Here is a 26,088-nt window from a genome sequence, read left to right as displayed (position 1 = left end):
ATAGTTATACGGCACCCAACCCTAGGGGTGCTTAGGGCACTCCTTAAGGGGTGACTTATATGATAAAATAAGGTAGTTTAAAACCTTGGAAGTACTTTTAATTCCAAAGTCAAATTTACATATAGCTTTATTTAAAAGCAACCAGCAAGGCGGGCCTGCCTTTAAAATGACACTGGACACCTTAGCAATGCACCTGTGGGTGCACCACCTACGTTGGGGTCCCTAAACCTACATGCCCTACCAAATACTAGGAACTTATAGGTAGGTTGACATAGCCAAATATAATTAGCCTAATTTGAATACTCATTTAACACAGAGCAGAGGCCCTGGGACTGGTTAGCAGTACCCAGGGCACCATCAGAGTCAGAAAAACACCAGCAAAAAGTGAAAAATGGGGCAAAACATTAGGGGGCCTCTGCAATCAGCCCTGTTTTCTCACGTAAGCCCTCCCAGCACACACACCCAGGAGACTCAGCCCAACCCTGGGAGAGTCTTCCTGGCTTGTCAGGCGAGGAAGACAGTGAGAAAAACTGGCAGTCCCTTTGCAGGGCTTACTCTGCCGTACATCCTCTTGTCATGGTCACTCCCTGCTGAATTTCTATGCTTATATACAAGTACATTTAGAACCTAACTATAATGTCCCTGTATACTTTGATTTTTTCAGTGAATATATGTATATGCATATATAATTTTTTCTTTTCACATAATAGGTGTAGAACTGCAGTGTGCTCTTGCTGTTGGTGCACATGACGGAGATTGATCACTTCTCAATTAAATGTGCAAACTACGTTGCACTCCTGGAAGCTTTGAATTCACAGGTTTTTAATGGTTTCTGGTATCCACATCACGTGAAACACTGTTGTGTAACGACATACAGCCTTAATCATGGTGCATAGTGATTGAGTGCTTCCTTCATTTCCTGATTGATACGATACCTTTTTGTCCTGTTAGCCATTATGAGGTGTTGTGGGAGTTGCAGTCCAAATAGACTTCACTATTTTATTAATTTTTTGGAAACCGTTCAGAGGGATACAGTGATAATCTTGATACTTTCCAGCCCCTGAAACATGATACAAGCTCAGTGCCATTTGTTCAGAAAAGTTAATAACCTGTAGGGACCCTCAATAGTCACCACATCTTGCCTCTGGCCCTCTGAACCTGCAGTCCACATGGAACCCTCAACCTCATGTTTGGCTGCAAAACATCACCTCCCAGGAAATACCAACACCAGCCTACTTACTCATTGGACATTTTAACCATTGCACCCACTTACATGACAGCGATCAATATTTCCGACCAATCCTCCCAACACAAAGCTGCTGGCCCCCTTTCAAACTGATATTTTCCCCCAGTCCTGGGGCCACATCAATCCAGATAATCACGTTTGACCTTCATAGGTAACACGTGATGAGAAACTAAATTTGGCACTTTTGAAGTCTGTGCCCCTCCAGCCATATCTGTCTCCAAGTGTTGGTACACAAGCATGAGATTTGTGTCATGCCGTGCACTTCTAAATACCACACTTCACTCACAGCAAGCTCTATGACATCATTGATAACCTCACTGCCACATCTGAAATCACAACATTCATGACAACACTGTGCATGGTGGAGGCATATGTTATAGTTATTTTAGGACATGATTTACAGTTACTTGGGATAAATGTAACTGGTAAATTTCAGTAGTGTTGTTAGTTTAAAATTGTGTGTTATAACTGACATTTTCACCAAACTGTAAAGTCTCTTTGACCTCTGGTATTTCAGTGAATATTATATTATATACTATATAGGTATTTCAGTGTTTATTCATGTGCAATCACCATGCTGAACAAATAGTCCAATGTGTTTTGGCATTACACATGCCTTTCACATGGGTAGAACCATAGTGTAATCAGCACTATAAAAAAGAGAAATGTAGACAACATAAATGATGGATTGGAGGCACTCAGACAAGTAAGTATATGTTGGCTATCTTAACATGGAACCAATCTTCTGACATACTTAAGAGTGAAAAGGAAAATGCATGTAGCAAAATAATAATACAATGTCAGTATAAACGGCAGATCTAAATTCTCATTTAAGCCAAATGTTAAACTCATATAAATGCAAATAGCAATGTTATGAAGATTATATATAACATTTTAAAATATTTTCAAATGTGACATTATGCATACTTGGTAGATCACAGTGCATCTTGAAATTGCTCCTATTAGACAGCTAAACATTGAATAGCAGATCTACTAGGTACTAACTATATCCAACTTGTATCAGTACCTGAAAGTTTAATGTCCACTGCACTTAACCCACTGTTTAATGCTGGTCATGAAGCCTTCATGGGAAAACCAAGAAGGTACAACAGATTGTCGATAATAGAAAAAAGATAAAAAAATAGAAAAGAAAAGAAGAAATAATAGAAAATGATATCTTAGCTCTTATGTCTCAAAATGACTCCTTGGACTCGAGGGAGCACGATAGAAGTAGTAGTCCAGGTCCATGGGCAGACAGAGACTTTAAGATAGCAAGCATTCTTGCGCAATCAGCACCGAGGCCCCAACCCTGTGTAGACATAAAAGACACAAATACATGCATAATTAAATAATTAAAACCCTATGTACATGAAGCATTTTCAATAGACTTATGTAGACAGCACTACTATAAAAACTGCCAAACGGAATTAAACACCAAATTCAGCAGGACCCTTGATCTTGGTTCACTAACTGTGCTTCTGTGATGTGGTGTGTATCCGTTCATTAGTTTCTGAGAAATTAAGGTTTGAAAATATTTGTATATCTGGACTGTTAGGTATGAGGGACTCTTGCAAGAGTCCCTCAAAGCCAATTTTAAAGAATAGAGGGAACTTGGCCCAGGGAACATTTTTTCCCCTTGGGCCAATTGTCTCGCATGGGAGTCAAACTTTTGATGCCAACAACTTGAGGAACATTTTGCTAACAGCCATTTCAGGATGTATATTTTCAATGAAAAAACAAAGGTTACAGGGATTTTATAGTTAGGAAACAGAATTAAAAAACATAGAAATTCGCTTAAAAAATCAAAGGTTACAGGGATGTTATAGTTAGGCTTACATTTTAAACGTACAAAACCATAGAAATTCACTTGTTATAGTTACACTTATTTAAAGTAACTTTAACACGAACCCTACGGTAACTATGACTCGCGCCGCTGCCATGCACAGTTATTTGATCAATAGATTTACTGAAGATGTTACAGTGACATTATCAATGATGTTATCAAAGATGTCATGAGTGCTGTAATTTTTGGGGTAATTAGTAGTGCATGGGAAGGGCATAAGTTATAGATACTTTAGAGCATGAATTTTAGTTCCTTGAAATAACTGTAACTATAACAGCTGAATTTCTATGATTTTGTATGTTTAAAATGTAACCCTAACTATAACGTCCCTGTAACTTTTGGTTTTTAAGTGAATTTCTATGTCTTAACTATAACACCCCTGGAACCTTTGTTTTTTTCAATGAATTTCAATGGTTTTTTTTAATGTAAAGTAATTTTCATTACTATACGTTAATTCAACCACTGCAGCCAGACCCTGACCACCCAACCACGAGCTGCGCTCAGCCATTGGCAATACGTGGTGGGAGTTGGCCATGGGCTGTCTCTCTGGGTTTGAGAATAGGTGTGAAAGGGTGTATATGGGTGTGAGAGTGCCTGTAAGAGTGTCTGTGTAGGTGTAACAGTGGATGTGTCAGTGTTGTGGTGAGTCTGTGAGGGGATGCATCAGTGTCTGTGTGTGTCTGTGAGTAAGTGCATGAGAGTGTCAGTGAATCTGTGTGTGGGTGTGTGAGAGTCTGAGTGGGTCTGTGAGTGGGTACGTTAGTGTCTGAGTGGGTCTGTGAGTGGGTGCGTGAGGGTCTGAGTGTGGCTGTGAGTGGGTGCATGAGAGTCTGATTGGGTCTGTGAGTGGGTACGTGAGTGTCTGAGTGGGACTGTGAGTGGGTGTATAAGGGTCTGAGTTGGTGTGTGCATGGGAGAAAGAGATTGAAAGAGACAACATAAAAGAGTGACTCTGTTCTGCTCTGCATCCAAACATAGCTATAGCATTCATACAAAACATCTTGCTAGTCTATCTCTTTGAACACAATCTCTCTCTTTTTTCCAACCCTTTATGGTATGGAAGAGAGAGAGGGTGACAGGACTGCTGTTGGAGCTTGAAGGCCCCACAGTCCTAACCAGTTCTCCATGTCCTGAGGGAGCCAGCATTGCTTCCATAAGCAGGGAGCTACTTTAAATAGCAGCTCCCTGCTTGTGGAAGCAATGATTTAATCTGTTTCCCTGCATGCATATTTGAATGCAAGGAAACAGATGAAAACTTCACTTTCTGAAAGCTGTTTGACAGCTCTCCCTTGCAGAAAATGAAGTGTTTGCTCTGGTTTGGCAGAGTTCAAAGGGTGGGCACCCCGGGACATAGTAGGAGCACCCCCGCACACAGAACATCTTTGGCCCTGGGAGGTGGTGGTCCCTGGAGCTGCAGGGTGGCTCCCCACATTCAACTTGTGTAAAGCCCTGGGGAGGCCCCCCGCTTTTAATTAAACATTAGCCTCAGGGAAGTGGCGGTCCACATGCATACCTTATTAGTTTAGCTCTGGGGAAGTAGCAGTCTCTGGGGCTTTGGCATCTGGGGCTTTGGCAGGTTGGGGAGGGGGGCCCGTGCACCCTTTTCTGAGTTGTTGGAATTCCCCTGGGACTTGGCACATCTGGGGGCTCCCTTAAAAGGGCAGGAAACTATCCACTTTTTAAAAGAAACATTGGAAAAATCTGCAGATCCACCCCCAGATTTTTCTGACATTTAAAAAAATGCTTTTAAGCCCTGGTGGGGTCCCTCACGGACCACAGCACCAGAGCTAAGGGGTCAGGGTTTCCCTACCCTGGCCCCTTATCTTTTGTTTTCATTTTTTTTCTGGGCCTCGACTGAAGTTGAATCCCAAGATGGCTGCCAACACTTCCTCATTGAAGTTTTGACATCCAATCAGATATCTGCACGGGGACAGTTAGGTCTGTGGAGTGTCCACTTGCCCAGATAACTATATTTTTTAAAGTCTAATTTTTCAAAAGCAACTGAATGGATTTACACCAAATCACAGAAGCATGCTTTCTGGACCAGGAGCTAGCGTTCTGACAAATTTGGTGTAATTCCGTTCAGTGGTTTGGGCTGTAGTCATGTTCAAAAATGTGAAAAATCCCACTGACCTTGAATGGGGAAAAAGTGTTTTGGGATGTCCTTTTTTCTCAGCCCCTGCTTCACAGATCACCCCGCAACCTTTAAGACATCAGCTGAACTGACCAAAGTAGAGGTTTTGAAAATTTCATGAAGATTCATTAAATGGTCCAAAACGTTATTGGCAAAACAAAAATTGCTCCATCTATGAAAAAATTTATCCTAACTATAGCTACCTACTGTCAACCGCCAGTATGAAATATATTTATAATTACATTTATGTTATACACCTTTGAACACTTCAACATAACGTTATAATTGAACTCATACCTTGAGAAGAAATGACTCGTGCAAAATAATAAAAGTACAATTAAACTATGTTAACTATCACTTACTTAGCACCACTCATTGAGAGCATGTTCTGATCCCAGTCAATGATTCCAGCTCAGCACTACTGTATCGGAACTGCAGCTAAGTGTGGGTGATGCTGGGGTGGCACAGCATGCCATGCTTTATTCGCTCCCTTGAGGTGTGCACTACGCAATGCTGTACCCCTTACCTGACTTGCTGCTAATACGAGGTGAAGGTAGTGTAGCACATGGAAAACAAGTGTCAATACCTCCTATTCAGTAATGTTGTGGGGAGTCATGCCTGTGCCTTAAAGACAGAATTGGGATTTGGATCCGCTTTCTGCTTCTGCCATGACTGGGCAAGAGGTAACAATGTAAAAAAAATAAAGCAGACGGCCAGGGAAAATTTAAAAAATAAACATTAAAAGCACAAAGACAGGGAAATCTTTTAGAAAGTAAAGAAACTGGGAAAAAACCTGGAGCCTGGAGTACCACACTATCACCTAAATGAACTCTCATTTGCTTTACGTTTGATTTCGTTCTATTTGTTTTGTGCAAAATTCCCCCTTGTATCCATTTAGGAATTTCTGTTCAAATGTGATTTCAAGGATAGTTTGGTAAACTTTGCCCAAGTCTAAATGTAAACTGTTTAGCGAGGCACTAATGACAACAGTTAGAAAGACCTTTTAAAAATCAATACAATATCACTTCTCCAGATGTAGGGGGAAATGGTACAGAAGTAAAAATGTCTGATAATTGAATTAATAGCATTTTTCAACCTGTATTGTTAGGCAATTTTCTCTGTTGGTTCAAGTGGTACCAACAGGAGGTGACTTTGTAATATTGCTCATCTTTAATAATGTTGGAAATGTCCTCTGCAACGTTTGCCATTGCAGTTTGTGTTCAATAAACACTAGCGAAATAGCTTGCATCTACTGGCTATTTCTCCATGTAAAAGCTGATATTTAAATATGACTGCTACTGTTGCTCGTAATTGTGGCCATTTTCTCCCTATTTAATGGTCCCATTTATAATCAGATTCAAAGTGTCACAAAACAGCATGACATATTTATGTATGTTAGTGCATTTTATTTTGTTCAAAACACTTGATTGAGTAACTCTCACTCAAGTACGAAACTATAAAAGACTTTTGCGACATCCTACACCAAATGCTGGGGGGCTCTCTATAAGCGTTACCAGCTGAGTCGGGATAAGGAGATCCATGGTAACTCCAATGATTTGTGGCAAAAGCAGATCGAATTACAGGCTCAAAAACCATAGAATAATTACTAAACTGACAATGCATAATTACTGTGTTATTATGAGTGTTCTGCTGTAGTTTGAGGTTACTGTCTCCTCGTGAATTACTAACAAGAGGAGTGGAATTACCTGGGATTAAAAATAGAACCCTCATGTTCCCCTAAGGAAATGAGGACTTTCTCGGCGAATATGTAATTATGATAATCTTTTCCCATTAATTCCTAATGTTAGTTTGTTTTCATAGTTAACACGAAGACGTGATCACAAAACTTTACCGTATCTTATTATTCTTACAGCCAACAAGCTTCCAGGACTTTTTTTTAAGGCTTTTGAATCCAATGCTAAGTACTATACTTCAACTGTTTCAAATAATGACACTTTTTGGTATCATCAACTTCAAATAATACCAAATAATGTCTTGCCATGCAATTGCTGCATCATATTCACAGTTTAATGTCTGGGATGTATGGTCCATGTACAAATAGTTCAAACTGCCATTAGACTATACCTAATTTTATCACATTCAACCACTCCCTTCATGTAGCAAATTCACTTTTTCTTCATGGTCACACCAGACTTTTTCTGGACCCTATCCTTGCCTGTTTTTTTTTTTTTTTTTTAACTTTGTGCACTTTACCCCGCTAAACAGAAGTATAGTGCCTGTGCTCCCTCTTTAAACATGGTTGAATTGGCTTACCCCAGAATGACATAATTAACTTGCCTATAAATTCTAGTATATGGTACTGGAAAGAAATCCTGGTCCTGAAGTTAAATCAAAAACAACAAGTGATGGACGGAATGCTGAACATTGTCAAACACTCACCCCCAGTCATAGATGTGGGTTTAATCCATCATTGACCCTGTTCCTCATGGGAACAGTCCAGACCGAACTGCCAAGCCAGGTCCTCACTGGACCGGAAACAAGCATCCTGGGACCGGTTTCGGGGTTTCACCCCTCATCAGCCAGGCTAGCTTGAATCCAGTGGCATGGGAAGCACGGGACCCACGTCTGGGCATACCCTTCCCACTTAGGGCGACAAAGCAAAAACAACAAGTGATGGACGGAATGCTGAACATTGTCAAACACTCACCCCCAGTCATAGATCTGGGTTTAATCCATCGTTCTTTTGCTCACCATGCCACCCCAGTTTGGACCCAGCCATATGCAAATCAGTCTTGACCCTGTTCCTCATGGGAACAGTCCAGACCGAACTGCCAAGCCAGGTCCTCACTGGACCCGAAACAAGCATCCTGGGACCGGTTTCGGGGTTTCACCCCTCATCAGCCAGGCTAGCTTGAATCCAGTGGCATGGGAAGCACGGGACCCACGTCTGGGCATACCCTTCCCACTTAGTGCGACAAAGCAAAAACTACAAGTGATGGACGGAATGCTGAACATTGTCAAACACTCACCCCCAGTCATAGATCTGGGTTTAATCCATCGTTCTTTTGCTCACCATGCCACCCCAGTTTGGACCCAGCCATATGCAAATCAGTCTTGACCCTGTTCCTCATGGGAACAGTCCAGACCGAACTGCCAAGCCAGGTCCTCACTGGACCGGAAACAAGCATCCTGGGACCGGTTTCGGGGTTTCACCCCTCATCAGCCAGGCTAGCTTGAATCCAGTGGCATGGGAAGCACGGGACCCACGTCTGGGCATACCCTTCCCACTTAGGGCGACAAAGCAAAAACAACAAGTGATGGACGGAATGCTGAACATTGTCAAACACTCACCCCCAGTCATAGATCTGGGTTTAATCCATCGTTTTTTTGCTGCCCATGCCACCCCAGTTTGGACCCAGCCATATGCAAATCAGTCTTGACCCTGTTCCCCATGGGAACAGTCCAGACCGAACTGCCAAGCCAGGTCCTCACTGGACCGGAAACAAGCATCCTGGGACCGGTTTCGGGGTTTCACCCCTCATCAGCCAGGCTAGCTTGAATCCAGTGGCATGGGAAGCACGGGACCCACGTCTGGGCATACCCTTCCCTTGCCTGGCAGTTCGGGCTGGACTGTTCCCATGGGGAACAGGGTCAAGACTGATTTGCATATGACTGGGTCCAAACTGGAATGGCATGGGCAGCATAAAACGATGGATTAAACCCAGATCTGTGACTGGGGGAGAGTGTTTGCATTGTCAGCACTCCGTCCATCATTCTTTTGTGTTGTTAATGTCGCCCTACGTGGGAAGGGTATGCCCAGACGTGGGTCCTGTGCTTCCCATGCCACTGGATTCAAGCTAGCCTGGCTGATGAGGGGTGAAATCCCGAAACCGGTCCCAGGTTGCTTGTTTCTAGTCCAGGGAAGACCTTGCCTAGCAGTTCGGGCTGGACTGTTCCCATGGGGAACAGGGTCAAGACTGATTTGCATATGGCTGGGTCCAAACTGGAATGGCATGGGCAGCAAAAAAACGATGGATTAAACCCAGATCTGTGACTGGGGGAGAGTGTTTGCATTGTCAGCACTCCGTCCATCATTCTTTTGTGTTGTTAATGTCGCCCTACGTGGGAAGGGTATGCCCAGACGTGGGTCCTGTGCTTCCCATGCCACTGGATTCAAGCTAGCCTGGCTGATGAGGGGTGAAATCCCGAAACCGGTCCCAGGATGCTTGTTTCCAGTCCAGGGAAGACCTTGCCTGGCAGTTCGGGCTGGACTGTTCCCATGGGGAACAGGGTCAAGACTGATTTGCATATGGCTGGGTCCAAACTGGAATGGCATGGGCAGCAAAAAAACGATGGATTAAACCCAGATCTGTGATTGGGGGAGAGTGTTTGCATTGTCAGCACTCCGTCCATCATTCTTTTGTGTTGTTAATGTCGCCCTACGTGGGAAGGGTATGCCCAGACGTGGGTCCCGTGCTTCCCATGCCACTGGATTCAAGCTAGCCTGGCTGATGAGGGGTGAAATCCCGAAACCGGTCCCAGGATGCTTGTTTCCAGTCCAGGGAAGACCTTGCCTGGCAGTTCGGGCTGGACTGTTCCCATGGGGAACAGGGTCAAGACTGATTTGCATATGGCTGGGTCCAAACTGGAATGGCATGGGCAGCAAAGAAACGATGGATTAAACCCAGATCTGTGACTGGGGGAGAGTGTTTGCATTGTCAGCACTCCGTCCATCATTCTTTTGTGTTGTTAATGTTGCCCTACATGGGAAGGGTATGCCCAGACGTGGGTCCCGTGCTTCCCATGCCACTGGATTCAAGCTAGCCTGGCTGATGAGGGGTGAAATCCCGAAACCGGTCCCAGGATGCTTGTTTCCAGTCCAGGGAAGACCTTGCCTGGCAGTTCGGGCTGGACTGTTCCCATGGGGAACAGGGTCAAGACTGATTTGCATATGGCTGGGTCCAAACTGGAATGGCATGGGCAGCAAAAAAACGATGGATTAAACCCAGATCTGTGACTGGGGGAGAGTGTTTGCATTGTCAGCACTCCGTCCATCATTCTTTTGTGTTGTTAATGTCGCCCTACGTGGGAAGGGTATGCCCAGACGTGGGTCCCGTGCTTCCCATGCCACTGGATTCAAGCTAGCCTGGCTGATGAGGGGTGAAATCCCAAAACCGGTCCCGGGATGCTTGTTTCCAGTCCAGGGAAGACCTTGCCTGGCAGTTCGGGCTGGACTGTTCCCATGGGGAACAGGGTCAAGACTGATTTGCATATGGCTGGGTCCAAACTGGAATGGCATGGGCAGCAAAAAAACGATGGATTAAACCCAGATCTGTGACTGGGGGAGAGTGTTTGCATTGTCAGCACTCCGTCCATCATTCTTTTGTGTTGTTAATGTCGCCCTACGTGGGAAGGGTATGCCCAGACGTGGGTCCCGTGCTTCCCATGCCACTGGATTCAAGCTAGCCTGGCTGATGAGGGGTGAAATCCCGAAACCGGTCCCAGGATGCTTGTTTCCAGTCCAGGGAAGACCTTGCCTGGCAGTTCGGGCTGGACTGTTCCCATGGGGAACAGGGTCAAGACTGATTTGCATATGGCTGGGTCCAAACTGGAATGGCATGGGCAGCAAAAAAACGATGGATTAAACCCAGATCTGAGACTGGGGGAGAGTGTTTGCATTGTCAGCACTCCGTCCATCATTCTTTTGTGTTGTTAATGTCGCCCTACGTGGGAAGGGTATGCCCAGACGTGGGTCCCGTGCTTCCCATGCCACTGGATTCAAGCTAGCTGGCTGATGAGGGGTGAAATCCCGAAACCGGTCCCAGGATGCTTGTTTCCAGTCCAGGGAAGACCTTGCCTGGCAGTTCGGGCTGGACTGTTCCCATGGGGAACAGGGTCAAGACTGATTTGCATATGGCTGGGTCCAAACTGGAATGGCATGGGCAGCAAAAAAACGATGGATTAAACCCAGATCTGTGACTGGGGGAGAGTGTTTGCATTGTCAGCACTCCGTCCATCATTCTTTTGTGTTGTTAATGTCGCCCTACGTGGGAAGGGTATGCCCAGACGTGGGTCCCGTGCTTCCCATGCCACTGGATTCAAGCTAGCCTGGCTGATGAGGGGTGAAATCCCGAAACCGGTCCCAGGATGCTTGTTTCCAGTCCAGGGAAGACCTTGCCTGGCAGTTCGGGCTGGACTGTTCCCATGGGGAACAGGGTCAAGACTGATTTGCATATGGCTGGGTCCAAACTGGAATGGCATGGGCAGCAAAAAAACGATGGATTAAACCCAGATCTGTGACTGGGGGAGAGTGTTTGCATTGTCAGCACTCCGTCCATCATTCTTTTGTGTTGTTATTGTCACCCTACGTGGGAAGGGTATGCCCAGACGTGGGTCCCGTGCTTCCCATGCCACTGGATTGAAGCTAGCCTGGCTGATGAGGGGTGAAATCCCGAAACCGGTCCCAGGATGCTTGTTTCCAGTCCAGGGAAGACCTTGCCTGGCAGTTCGGGCTGGACTGTTCCCATGGGGAACAGGGTCAAGACTGATTTGCATATGGCTGGGTCCAAACTGGAATGGCATGGGCAGCAAAAAAAACGATGGATTAAACCCAGATCTGTGACTGGGGGAGAGTGTTTGCATTGTCAGCACTCCGTCCATCATTCTTTTGTGTTGTTAATGTCGCCCTGGAAGTTAAATGCCACCTGTGGACTGCAGCACTCATGAAGACACCCACAAGATTGGAGTGTAAATCATGGCTCCAGGCCTATCATGAGTAGCCTTACTGAAACAAACTATAAACCTGCTGTCAAACCAAACAAAATAAACCTTTTTTCACAGGCTAGAATTCCTACATTCACATATTAATAAGTGACCCCTCAGTCCACCTTGTTGCCCACAGGGTAGCATGCCTTATATTTAAAAGTGATACTTGTGTGAAATTGAAATTTGCATGTTCTTCCAGTGAAACGCCCTCAAACGCTATTTTCGCAGCAGGGGTTGTAGGTGGAGCCTAGAAAATGGTAAACAAAAAATTATGGACTTTAATCTATAACTTTTGACAGGGGCTGTCTAAATTATTCAAAGAATTTGGGCCTGACTTAGAACTCAGCAGATGAGTTAGTCCATCACAACGGTGACAGATATCCCGTCTGCTGGAATCTAAATCCCCATATATCTTATGGATTTTAGATTTTGGAGGATGGGATATCCGTTACCTTTGTGACGGAGTAACCCATTCACCAAGTTCTAAATCAGGCCCTATATTTGTTAATGATCCAATATATTGGTGAAGTTAGATTTTTAATACATACTTAGAAAAAATGAGCTTTCAGAAAGTTACCTTTTCCATGCCTGAATCTCGTAGAGACCATTTTACATGAACTCTCCAGCAACTGCTCAGCAAGTGCTTAACCTTAATAAGGTTTGAAAGCTGCTTCTTTACCAAGGACAATGGCCTTGGTGTGAGGAGTGTTTTTCTTCCCCCTGATAATCAGTTGGGTGGATCCAGGAACTTCATTATCTTGCAAAGAGGTGTGTTCTTTCACAGTTATATGTAAGGTGAGACCTTGGGAAAGCAGCCCTTTGGCACTCTAGTCATTTTCACACCAAACCCAGTGGAAGGGAATCTACCCCTGGAACCATATTTGTGTCGCGAAAAAGGAGAGAACTTATGATTTCCCTGATCATGCCTCTTAGTAAGCGTCTAGGTACATACAAGGAAGAAAGTGTTTCTCTATCTTGGATATTTAGGAGTGTAGGGCATTGGTTGCAGCAGGGTGAATAGGATTTTCTGAAAAACTGGGTAGGGTTGTCCTGTGAATTGTTACTGCCCTGATTAGAGAGGAGTCACCCTACCAACTATCTAGTGCTAGCATAAATGTGGCACCTCAAGGCACCCGCCTCTGAATGCTTTTTGGACCTGCAGAGGGTCAGAGGAGAACTCGACCTGCTGTCTGTGACTTGGGTAGAGACCTGCAGGACTAGATCTGCCCCCTATTGTACCTTGGGCAAAAAAGTAGACTTCAAGGTCAGCTGACTGACACCCACTGGACCTCGACTAGAGCTCAGTTCGGATACAAGAAGTAGATTAGGACTGGCCTGTGCTTACCTTTGGAGTTAGAAGAATTTCAGAAAAGAGTGTTCAGAAAAGGTACAGTTCAGCGAGAAAGGCTGCAAGAGGTGTCCAAGAAAGGAGCGTTGTCACCAGATAGACGTGGGTGGAAGCCCCAATGAAGATTTCTACATTTGGGCTCAGTCTCAGAAATGCAAGTCAAAATTCTCAGCAGGACAAGGCCGAGGGCTACAAAAGAAGAGAGCTCAATGAAGCCGGATACCCGTTTGATGAAGGACCACTGAAAAGTATTTGCTACCACAGAGAAGAACGTAACAGGAGAAGCAACACATTCAGTCAAACCAGTGATGCACTTTGGTAAGGTAGGTGAGCAGGGTGATCCTGGTCTACTCCTGGATCTCAGTGTGGTTTGTAGCCAAAAAAAGTATTAGTCCCCACTTTTGAGATGTGGCTATCTGGTTATCTTCAGCACCACTTGCAAGGGATCAAAACAGGTTGGGCATGACTACAAGGTCAGAACTCCCTCATGCTGGGTTCAGGGGAAGATGAAGGGAGGGAGCCTTTTGGATCCCTGAGGCTAAGATCAGGAAACCAGCAAATAAACCCAATGGAGTCACTCCGGTGATCCTGGGTTCAAGTTGCAAGTCCAGTCCTTCTTCACAGGCAAGAAGGCAGCAGGGCAGAAAGGCAGCAAATCAGCAAGGCAGCAGCAAGTCAGCAATCCAGCAAAGTGACAGTACATTCAGAAGCACAGCAGTCCTTCTTCCTAGCAGAGTATAAACATGTCCAGAAGTGTACTGAAGAGTTGGTGTCTCAGGTCCTACTTTGATATCCTGGCGTTCTGGTTCTGGTAAGTGGGAGAAGCTTCTAGACAGTGGCTTTGAAGTGCACAACTTTCCTGACTCCCCTGCCCTGGCTCCAAGCTGGCTGAAGTGACAATTGCAGGTTTTAGGTCCTTTGTGTGAGGGCAGAGAAAGTGGGGCTGTGATCAGTTCTGCCTACTCATCCTGCCAGCAGATAGCCCATAAAGGAACACCTAATTCCTCTATTGTGTGACTGTCTGGGAGGAATTCACCAAGTCTAACTATCAGTTACACCCAGTCATGTGACACAAGACAGGCTACATGCACAAAAGGGCTAAGGCAGAAAAATACAGCTTTCTAAAAGTCGCATTTTCAAAATTGTAACCAAAATCCACAACTTTACAACTAAATAGGGCTTTTCATTACAATTCCAAAGACACCAAACATGACATATCTTCATGCTCCCAATTAGAAATTACTTCTTATTAAATGTAATAAGGAAACCTTAGTGTTATCCTGTGGGATGGTTATGCCTCACAGCAGTGAAAAATACATTTAGGAGTTTTTCACTAACAGGACATGCAATACTTAAAAGTACATGTCAACATTTTCATTACAAATCACCCAGCCCTATTGGCCTATGCAGGGCCTACCTTAAGGGTGACTTTTATGTAATAAAGGGGGAGCTTAATGCACGGCAATGGGGTTTTAATGCCAAGTAGACTTGCATTCAGGCTGGGACAGGTTTGCAGGTTTTAAAGTACTACTCAAGTGGTTGCTACAATAAGAGCAGCAGACCCACTGGTAGCATGTAAATTATAGGCCTGGGTATATGGTATACCAATCTACAAGGGTCTTATTAGTAAACTGAATGTGACAATCAGTTGTAAGCCAATCAAAACATGTTTAAAGGAGTAAGCACATGCACTTTAGCACTGGTTATCAGTGGTAAAGTGCACAGAATTCTAAGGCCAACAAAAACAAATTCAACAAAAGGTTGAGGGAATAGGACAAACGGTTTTGGGGTGACCCTGCAGAGAGGGCCAGGTCCCTCCATCCTAATGCAGGGGAAGACTAATCAATACCTTGACGGGCTTCCCTGCTTAGGTGACAGATCGTGAACAATCGCCCTCTACTGCAGGGTCCTTTGTCATTTCTGCACCATTCTGAATTCAGTTGAATCCTTCTGTCTACACTTTTCTGAGGCACTGAACTGACCCATGGGGAGCTCTTCTCCTCACCTGTGACCCACATCTGTGCAGCACCTAACCTTAATTTGCTCACAGATGCATCTCAGTAGGCAGACATACCACACAACAAAGGCGTTGAAGCAGTTAAATGGGCTTTATTAGCCCAAGAGGACCTTCGAGTGAACAAGGTTTTCATTCTGGAACTGCTTCACTTCTGCTTATACCTTAGTCATCTCTTGTGGAAGGATACCTTTCACCTTCAGAAGAATGGTACATGTATGGGTTTTTGAGTGGTGCACAGCTATGCTAACATTTTCATGGCTTGCTTTGAGGATCAGGCTATATGTTCTTCTAATATTTGGATGGAACGCCTACTGGTATATTGCAGATACATCGATGACATCTTCTTAACCTATAGGGGCCCCTAGCCACTTTTGCAAAAACAAATTTGTCTTTTCAATCAGGTGAATCCCTGGTTATCATTCACCCACACGATAGAGAAGCATCACATAGACCTTCTTGATGTTATGATTGAATCAACACTAACTGGGTTGTCAAGTAGTGTACATAAGAAACCAACAGATTGCAATAATGCACTGTTGAGCAGTTTTCAACCCCCATGTCTCAAGCAACATTTGCCCTCTTCTCACTTTATTTGGATTCACAGGATTACTTCTGAAGATGATGCTTGCACGTCTAGTTTGTTGTTGTAGGCAATCATATACAAGCTACATGGTTATCCTGCCAAGATATTAGAACACCCCATGGATAAAACACTGGCTATGGATTGTTGGGTGCTTCTTCAGTACAAAGTAACTACTAATACAGCTGCAGAGGTATGCACGTCTAAGTTTTTGATAAGAACTGCTACCCTCAAACAAGTAATTTCCAAACAATAGGAAATCCTCCAATCTGAACCAGATTTCAGAGGTCTTTTACTGACAAACCCATTCTAAGAACATTAAGGAACTTTTATTTTCATCTACCAAGAAAGAGAGACAAGCATAAGGGCATGCAGAAATGTTTCAATTGTGTACATTGTAACAATGTCATTGTTGGTAACACTATAGCCCATCCAAAACTGGTCAGATGGTGAAGTTATGTCACTTCTGATTGTAATACGTTGAATGTAATTTATGCCATCAAATGTCCATGTGGCCCCCTTTATGTGGGGAAGACTGAACACAAGATTAAGATTTGTTTGACTGAGCATAAGAGTAGGATTTGAAACAGAGACAAAAACTCTTGTTCGAAGGTACACTGGCTTAAGCATAATCATACTATTGCACAATTGAAGTTTACTATTTTAGAAGTAGTAAGGCTTAATCCAGAGATTGACAATTATAGAGTATTAGTGCAATGGAAGACCTTTTGTTTTAAGTATCTGGACAGCCCAATGGCCTGAATGACAAATTAGAAATATTTGGTTGTCTTTAGTGAATTTTGTTTCATTGCAGTATCAGGAATTATGTATAAAGTTATTGTGATGTTACAACATCTGTATGTATTCATGCTTTGGTGCCCTCTTTGTGGGAGACATTTAAATTTTGTTTTTTGATTTGTTTATGTATAAAAGCATTTACTTTTGTTTTACCGTTTGAAGTGAAAGACATGCATCCCATACGTTCTAATTATAGCAGAGTCACAATGGGCATACAATTTGTATGGTTAATACTGTCCGTCTTGTCCGTGCATTGTCTGTTTTTCTTTATTTCGTTCTTTCTTCCTTTCTTTCTTTCTTTCTTTCTTTCTTTCTTTCTTTCTTTCTTTCTTTCTTTCTTTCTTTCTTTCTTTCTTTCTTTCTTTCTCCTGCATAGGGGCTTGATTATTTTGAGTTTCTCTCCATAATGTGTTTGTGACATGTACACTGTTTTTTTTTAATCTCGTTTTTTATTTCATTTTTATTTTGTTTTTTAAATTCTTTGCAGTTGAGAGGGGTTGTCTCCCTGTTGGTTAGTGTCAAGCTCCCAGGCATTTGTAGTATGATGTGTAGTCTGTTTTCCATATCACTTTCATCACCTGGTATAAATATGCATCTCCTGATGGCAGCACATATCTTGAGAGCTACTTTCACTTGGTTACGTTGGTCCCAGTCACTTGAGAAGGTATGCACTTGACTTCATATTGGTTTGACCCCACTCACCATGACCTGGTAGAAGTGATGACTCCAGCCCTCATGATCACTAGTCTACTTTTGACCCAACCCCAACTAAGGAAGATTAAGGCATGATCTACCTCCTGCTGCTGTGGACTACATACCTCTAAGGCCTTATTGGCCACCCCTGTAGAGGCCCCACCAGTGGGAGGTTTCCTTGGACATACAGAGTCCCCCTGCTTGTTTCCTAGCAGACAACAATCAAAGCAGTGTGGATGGCTGGAAATGGGGCACCCTGAGCCACCGCCTACAAGAATCTCCATTCTTCTTCTCAAATGGGGCATTGGAAACCCTTTCCTTTTCTCTTAGCCTGAGATTTGTCTGGGTCTCCCTTGAATTCCTTCTCACTTTGCAGGGTGAACCTGAACCATCCTTCTTGGAGTCACCCCCAGGTACCGTTTGAGATGCCATGGTGATGGTCCAGGGGTCTGCCTCCTCAGCAAGCTTCCTGTGATTAGTCAGCTTGATATCTACCAGGTGTTGGTGTAACTCTGTCAAATAGTTATTGGGTATGTGTGCTTTACAAAGTGGGTTGTGCAGCCCAACAAAATCATTCACTTTACTGTCCCTCTCCCAGCCCTTCCCTACCTTGCTGGCATAATCTAAGAAGTCTACCCAAACCTGGTTTGGGAGCTTTTGGCTGTCCCTGGACCTCTGAAGGTACTTCTCAAGGGTCAACCCAAATCAGAGAACAATTATTGGTTTCATGGGGGTATACCTGGTCTGATCCTTTGCTTTTAGTTTCAGGAGTATATCCCTCCCCACTGTTGGCATGTGTTTCTACAAGCTACCCTCCCCCAGTACTCCTCTGGGACATTGTGTACCCTTTGAGCACCCTCATAGGCAGCAAACCACTTGTCTATTTCATCTCCCGCCACATAGTTAGGTACCAGCTCCTGTGGTATGCAGACTCTCACCTCTCCAGCATACACTCTTGGTACTCTGCCACCATCACTATTAGGTACTGAAGGTTGCCTTGCCTTTAGCTCCAGCTTCTTCATGTTTTCTTCATGCTCCAAAAGTAACTTTTTCTCAGCCATGGCCCTCTCAGCCTTCTCCTTTGCCAAGGCCAACTCAGTCTTCTCATTTGTCGAGGCCTTATCATCCTCAGCCTTCTTTTTTTGCCACAGGCCTTCCAGCCTTCTACTCCTTAGCCTTCTGTTTTAATTTGGCCAGCTTTAGCTTGAGCATCCTCTCCTCCTACCTGGCCATCTCTGGTGACAGACCCCTGGAAAACACACTGCATCCCTGTCCCATCCTGGATATCCTGGTTCTTTTATGGGGTCAGCTGGCCTCTCGCTACAGTGCAGGGCTTTCTCTTGGTCCTTCTCCTCACTCATCCTTATTTAAGTCCATGTCCTCCTCAGGGTCATCCTGCTGCAGCTTGCAACATCTTGACTTCCTCATAGGCCCAGAGAGCTATCTGTAGATACACTCTGGATGATTTCCTGCCCATATTCAGCCCCTTCTCTTAGCAAAATCTTTGCAGCTCATGCCTAGTGAGGTTATTAACATTGATTAGCTCTATCTCCATGGTAGTAGAGGAGTCTAGGATTTTTAAATGTAGGAAAAGATGAAAAAACAGCCAATGGCAGAATAAGAAGGACTTAAAAAGACTTGAGCTGGTATCAAATTATTTAACTGTGATTTTGTGTTACATAAATCACTGTATAGCACTGCACAACACATGTCCTGAACCACACCGTTGAAAATAAATGTTAGAAACTGGGTATTTGGTTGACTGTGGTGTGAGCCCTGGTCAAACAGCATCCACAATCCCTTGCAGGGTAAGCCACAAAAGATTACTCGATTAATCTGTGCTTATCCCTGGGTAGCTTGGCACACAAAAGCAGCAAGGATTAACTGAGAGGCAACGTGTGAAGTATTTATGCAGCACACAAACAGTAACAAAGCAAAAAGACACATTTTTTCATGGAAGTTAAAGTTCAGAGGTAGTGTGGTGGTCAGAGAGCCTTGGGTCAAAGCCAAGGTTAAGATTTCTGCTTTTGGATTTAGTCTCAGAGATGAACGTCAAAACTCCTAAGAGGGATAAGGCAAAGAGCTATAGGTGAAGACAATTCTACAAGGCTGGACACCCCTGCAGCGAAGGACAGCTGAAAAGGATATCCTGCTTTGAAGAAGAAAGTAGTGGGAGAAGCCACTAAGTCAATCTCATGGGTGATTCACTTCGGGTGGATAGGTGAGCAGGTTGATCCTGGTCTCCACCTGGTTCCCAGAACAGTTTTTTGCCACACATTTTCCTACCCCAATTGTGAGTTTTGGCTATGTGGTCACCTTTAGCACCACTTCCTAGGGTCTACGACAGTTGGAACCCTATTTGGAGGGTCACAACTCATTCAGGCTGAATCGAGATTTGGGACCAAGTGAATGAGCCTTTTGTGTCCCGGAGGTCTCAGTTCAGGAGGCCATCAAGTTAGTCTTTTAGAGTCACTTTGATGGTCCTGGGTTCAGGCTGCACGTCAGTCCTTCTTTCCCAGACAAGAAAGCAACAGGGAAGAAAGGCAACAAATAAGCAAGGCAGAAGCAGGTCTGCAGTCCAGCAGATTGGCAGTCATTTCAGCAGCACAGTAGCCTTTCCTTCTGACACAGTATCTACAGGTCCAGAAGTACAGTATACTGAAGAATTGGTGTTTGAGGTCCTACTTTTATACCCTGATGCCCTGGTTCTGGAAGATGGGAAAAACCTGTGGACAGTGGCTTTGAAGTACATGGAATTTCCTTATTCCCCTGCCCTGGATTCAAACTGGCTGCAGTGACAATAAGGAGGTGTTAGGTCCTTTGTGAGATGGCAAAACAGTCCCTTCTCAGTTGCAAGTTGGGCTATGCTCAGCTCTGTCCCTCAACCTGCCAGCAAAAAGCCCATTGAGGCACATCTAATCCCTCTATATAGTGACTGCTTGGTAGGAATTTGCAAAGTCTGTCAGTTACACCCAGTCATGTGACCCAAAACAGGCAAAAGACACAAATGGGCAGATTTATGAAAAGTGCACTGTACCTAGTGCAGCACCACTTTTCTTGCACCCCTTAGTGCCCCCTAATACCACAATGTGTGCTTCATATTTAAAATACGGCACACCGTGGCGGTTGTCAGGGGTAGTAGTGTCATAATTTTTTATGCTGGTCCGGCGCTTTGCAGAATTAGCATTCAAAATGTTGACGCTAATCCTGCAAAGCACCCAGAGGCCCATTGAAAACAATGGGAGCCTCCCTTTAACACCTGCTCTTAGCAGGCATTAAAATTGCTGCTAAAAATGACACAAAGAAATCTCTTAGATTTCTTTGCACCATTTTTTCGGCCCCTCTAGCGCCGGAACGCCCCCCCTTGCATACATTATGCTTGGCACAGGCATAATGTGGGTGAAGGGTAACAAAGTGGCACAATGCAAGCATTGTGCCACTTTGTAAATATGGCATGGTGTTTTTGGCTTTCCAACGTCACATTAGGGTAAAAAACATGATGCTAATGTGGCATTAGGATGGAGTTTGGCCTCTTAAACCTGGGCCAAAAGGTCTAAGGCTAGAAAAGGCCAACTTTCTTCAAAGGGCATTTTTGAAATTGTAAACAAAAATCTGACTTTCCCCCGAAATAAGGCTTTGTATTATAATTCCAAAAACACCAAACATGATATGAGCCTCTGCTCCCAATTAGAAATTATAGTTTTTTCAATGTAATTAGGAATCACTGATGTTATCCTATGGAAGGGTTAGCTCTCCGAGTAGTTAAAAACGTATTTAGGAGTTTTAGGTATTCATTACCAGGACAAGAACAACTCAAAAGTACATGCACTGTCTTTTAATTACACAGCACCCTGCATTTTGGGCTACCTATGGGGCTACCTTCGGTATGAAATATGTGAAAAAAGGGGTCTTAAAAGCTTAGCAAGTGTGTTTTAATGCCAAGTCGACATAGCAGTTTAAAACTGCATTCAGTCTGAAATGAGAGGCATGAGAAATGTTTTAAAGTGCTATTTGAGTGGGTGGCACAATAAGTGCTATAGTCCTACTAGTGGCATTTCATTTACATGCCATAGGTATATGGTATACCACTCTATAAGGGTCTTACAAATAAATTGAATATGTCAATCAAGTGTAGGCCGATCAAACAACATTTAAGAGAGTAAGCACATGCACTTTAGCACTGGTTAGCAGAGGTAAAGTACATAGAGTCCTAAGGCCAACAAAGAAGATGTTTGCATAAAGTGGAGGGAAAAAGGCAAAACATTTGGGGGTGACCTTGCAGAGAAAGCTGGGTCCAACCTATGATCAATAGCACCTAAACTTGTAATCAAGCTCCAAGTCATAAAGTAAAATCTTTGATCAGGACAAACTCTCTTTAGTTTTCTGGAACATGCACCATTGGGCACAGCCTGATATTGCGGCCTGCTGCTACTTCCATGGACTATCATTTGTGCTTGGTGCTTTTTGGTGGTATTATTAACTTAAAACTTTAAAAAATCATATCTCTGTTTGGCCTTACCAGTTTTTTTTTATCCCTTTAATGTAATTTTGTTTATTAAAATGTGCTATATTTTTAATTCGGTTTAGGATTTGTGTTTGGTTAATTCAAAGACTTTGGAGTTCACCCTGACAAGTTAGAGTCAATATGATTACTGTAATAATACATTTCTTCTCACTAATGTACCCTACAAAGAGGCCCCAATATTGCTGAAATGTTAGTACGCATCAGATGTGTTCCAAAGGGATAGTGTAACTATCAAAATCTATCCATTACATTTTTACAATCACCTAGTTTGCTGTGGAAAGTAGTTGATTATACAGTGTCCCGGGGTTTGAAACCCTTTTAAAAATCGAGTTGTTACGCGCACGGAACTCCAGAATGCGGACAGCTAGAGCTGCATTATCAGATATAAAGACGATCGCCTTATACTCCAAAGTTTCTTCAGCCATAATAAGAAGAGGATATTAATGTCTTCTTTGGTGTTTGATACAACGTAGATTAATTCGTGGTTCGCCTCCCTTTGTGAGATGCAGATTTTCAAGACAGAGATCATGCTATACATGCTTTCTCACTTTTTCTCACGGAATGCCCTCTTAATATTACCTTCCCATCCTTTCCAGCATGGGAAAATGTAGGGTGTGAGGGCTAATGGAAGTTTTTTTGTGAATGACTGAGTTTAGATCTCTAAACGCATGAGCATAAACATAAATTTCTCCAATACTTTCACCTTGCTGGTTTCTCATATCTGGATCTCCTGTTTTCTAACTAATAATTTGACCGATATGAGTAACTTCTTTTAAATTCTGAAAGTTTAAAATGCCGTTTATATGCCTGAAACTATCCTATCTGCATCTTTTTAGTGAGTTGGCATTTGAAGAATGTACTTATTTTGCCGGTTCCATCATTTTTTCTTGATGTAGAGCAGCATATAGTTGCGTTTATTGTGTCTTTGCTGACAAATGTTGACTTGTATATCGTAGTTTGGATAGTTTTCGTTTTATGATTGTTTTGCCTGGTGCCAAATTGACCATCTAAGTTATGCGCGGCAGCTGGGTGTTAGTAGTTACTGTTCAAAGATTTACTTTGTATTTCTTGTGTTGCAATTAAGGATTGTAGCCTTGTGAGTTTCGTTGATGCAGAGCTTTCCTCTACGGCACAGCATTACGAAGGAAACTTGATCCATTTGTTATCATGAGGCTGGGATGTGACATGCCATGAGGTGATAAGAAGGCACACTTCATTGAAGCATTCTAACTGTTGGAGCACGCCAGTCTGTCCATGCCTCAGGACATACTCGTGTTTCTATTCTCCTTTTAAAATTCGAAGAAGAGGCAAGGAAACATCTGCACATATTCGATGGGAGAGCGATTTATTATTGTCTTGTCCTTGAATATATCGAGAAAGTGTATTTTCTGGACATTTTCCCTACTCTTACAAACCAGGGAGAGTGAAAATACGTGCTGCCAATATTCAGACGTGAAATATGTTTACATAGGTGGTCATTCTGACCCTGGCGGTCTTTGACCGCCAGGGCGGAGGACCGCGGGAGCACCGCCGACAGGCCGGCGGTGCTCCAATGGGGATTCCGACCGCGGCGGTAAAGCCGCGGTCGGACCGGCACCACTGGCGGGGTCCCGCCAGTGTACCGCCGCCCCATTGAATCCTCCGCGGCGGCGCAGCTTGCTGCACCGCCGCGGGGATTACGACCCCCCCTACCGCCATCCAGATCCCGGCGGTCGGACCGCCGAGATCCCGATGGCGGTAAGGGGGGTCGCGGGGCCCCTGGGGGCCCCTGCAGTGCCCATGCCACTGGCATGGGCATTGCAGGGGCCCCCGTAAGAGGGCCCCTACATGTATTTCACTGTCTGCTGCGCAGACAGTGAAATACGCGACGGGTGCAACTGCACCCGTCGCACAGCTTCCACTCCGCCGGCTCGATTCCGAGCCGGCTTCATCGTGGAAGCCTCTTTCCCGCTGGGCTGGCTGGCGGTCTGAAGGCGACCGCCCGCCAGCCCAGCGGGAAAGTCAGAATTACCGCCGCGGTCTTTCGACCGCGGAACGGTAACCTGACGGCGGGACTTTGGCGGGCGGCCTCCGCCGCCCGCCAAGGTCAGAATGAGGGCCATAGTGTCTTGTCCCTGGACCCCGGGCCGTGACACACATTGCGGAGCCTCAACAGACGGAACCCACGACTTCTCAGACGGGAACTCCTACTTCACAAGCACCTCAGCTATATTATGTGTAAAACATGTTTGCTCTATGTGTTTTGGGGTGAGTGGTATAATGCAGCCCTTCCTCACAAATTTGTCCTTGCTACAAATTGTGATGCATTATTTGCTTAGGAAAACCCTCTCTCCTTCAGGAAAAATGGCCACATAACATTGTTTGCACCGATCGCGGGATGATAGAGTTATGGTGTTGGAGACCCCGTGCTTTAGAACTTATCTGTGTGGAATATTTGAACTTGATGTTTCATCCTCCCTTTGATTCAAAAGGCAACACACGAGTTATTTAGTACGCCGGGCGGATGTTAGCATTTGTGATTTTATGTGTAAATCTATTTCTTGCCATCTACTGATTGTCTTGTTGACATGTAGCTTTAAGATGCTCCTGTGGTGTTTAGGCTGACTTTATGTTGTTTAACTGTATGTTGTCTTGGTTATCTACAGCCCCTGTTAGCGCGTCTGACCTTAATAAGTAAACTTACAAGGGGACGCGAACAGGTCGATTAACCTTTTCACTAGTAATTAAGATGTTCTTACCATAGATCCAATACATAATCAATAATCAATATGCAATAATCATTAGTAATCAATAACATCAATAATCAATGGAGTCAGTAATTATCACACACCATGACCTATCAGTCATGAATAACCACACCTTTAGTAAAAGTTAAAAATGTTTATTTCCCTATATTAACAATGCTAAGGTCATGTAAATTAATCTCAAAATCAAATGAAACACCTATAGAACCAACACTGGTTGTCCAAAGCGGTGGAAGAAATGTAACCTAGTCAAAGCTTGAACTACAACACATTCTAAAGTTATGGTGCAAATCAACAGCAAAGTCCACTGGGTCAACATAATAACATACATGTAATTCAGCAGAGAAATTCATCAAGCACTACTCCCTGTTATCGTAAGTCATTAGTAAGAATCCTTAACTAACATCAAATTAGCATCTGCATGTTGGGCTTCATGCAAAACAATTTAGTAACACAAATCTGGAAAACATCTAGCTATGCTTCTATTAAAATAGAGCAGTTGGTACCTAGAAAGAATAAGCAAATATGCATGGTAATCACAATTTAGAATATACCTATCCTCAGGGTGATCAGCAAAGCAGAATCAGTCTTCGACCTCAGGACATTAGTCGTTCAGCAAAATGTCAGGCTTCAGCATCTGAAATTAAAAGGGCAAAGTCTTTAAGCATTAAAGTTAAGCACGTCTCTAGTAAAGATGCATCAGAACGTGATAATCTGTCGGTCAGGAAAAATGGCAGTAAGCTCACTTCTCTCAGAAGGAGCTCTCTTCCCTCTGTGCAATGTCGTTAAGTTAAAGTCAGCTAAACTACCCCCCAAATCCCTATTGGTCAGTTAATCATATGTACACACTCTGTACAATAAAACTAAAATCTCAAATCTATGAATTCTAATATTCCTCCATTCTCATATTGTTGATTGGTTCATCTTGCGATGTCCTCATCATCCAGCTCGTCAGGTAACAATATTGTTGCAGCTTCTACTCTAGTCATTATTTTCATTGTTCTTGTCCTGGGAAAGTCAGTCTCACACACATTACCCATAAAATGTTGCATTAGCAAGAACATCATCTCCTAGCAGTCAGTTCACATGAAAAACCTCCGTTATGAGCACATTTAAACAATACAATAGAAATTCATAGTTTAACTCACTTGGTCAGCTATTTCATTAAATGCTAAGGAATACAGCATTTACATGAGGCCTGGCAAGTAGGCCCAGACATTCACTAACTTAAGGCCATCAATGAATACAGCTAAAGCTTACTACATAACCCTTAATATGACCTATTACTGCATTAGTCTAACATATATTCAACATTTCATAATATTTAATCATTGATTACTACATTTTGTTAACATTGGTGGCCATTCTTCGTGATCACATTTTCAAATGCGTACATTACTTTTCTACGTTATTTTATTCTCTACATAAATTTAT

Source organism: Pleurodeles waltl, chromosome 3_1 (assembly GCF_031143425.1).
Source record: "Pleurodeles waltl isolate 20211129_DDA chromosome 3_1, aPleWal1.hap1.20221129, whole genome shotgun sequence".
In the NCBI taxonomy this organism is placed as follows: Eukaryota; Metazoa; Chordata; class Amphibia; order Caudata; family Salamandridae; genus Pleurodeles; species Pleurodeles waltl.
This window is presented reverse-complemented; position numbering follows the sequence as displayed.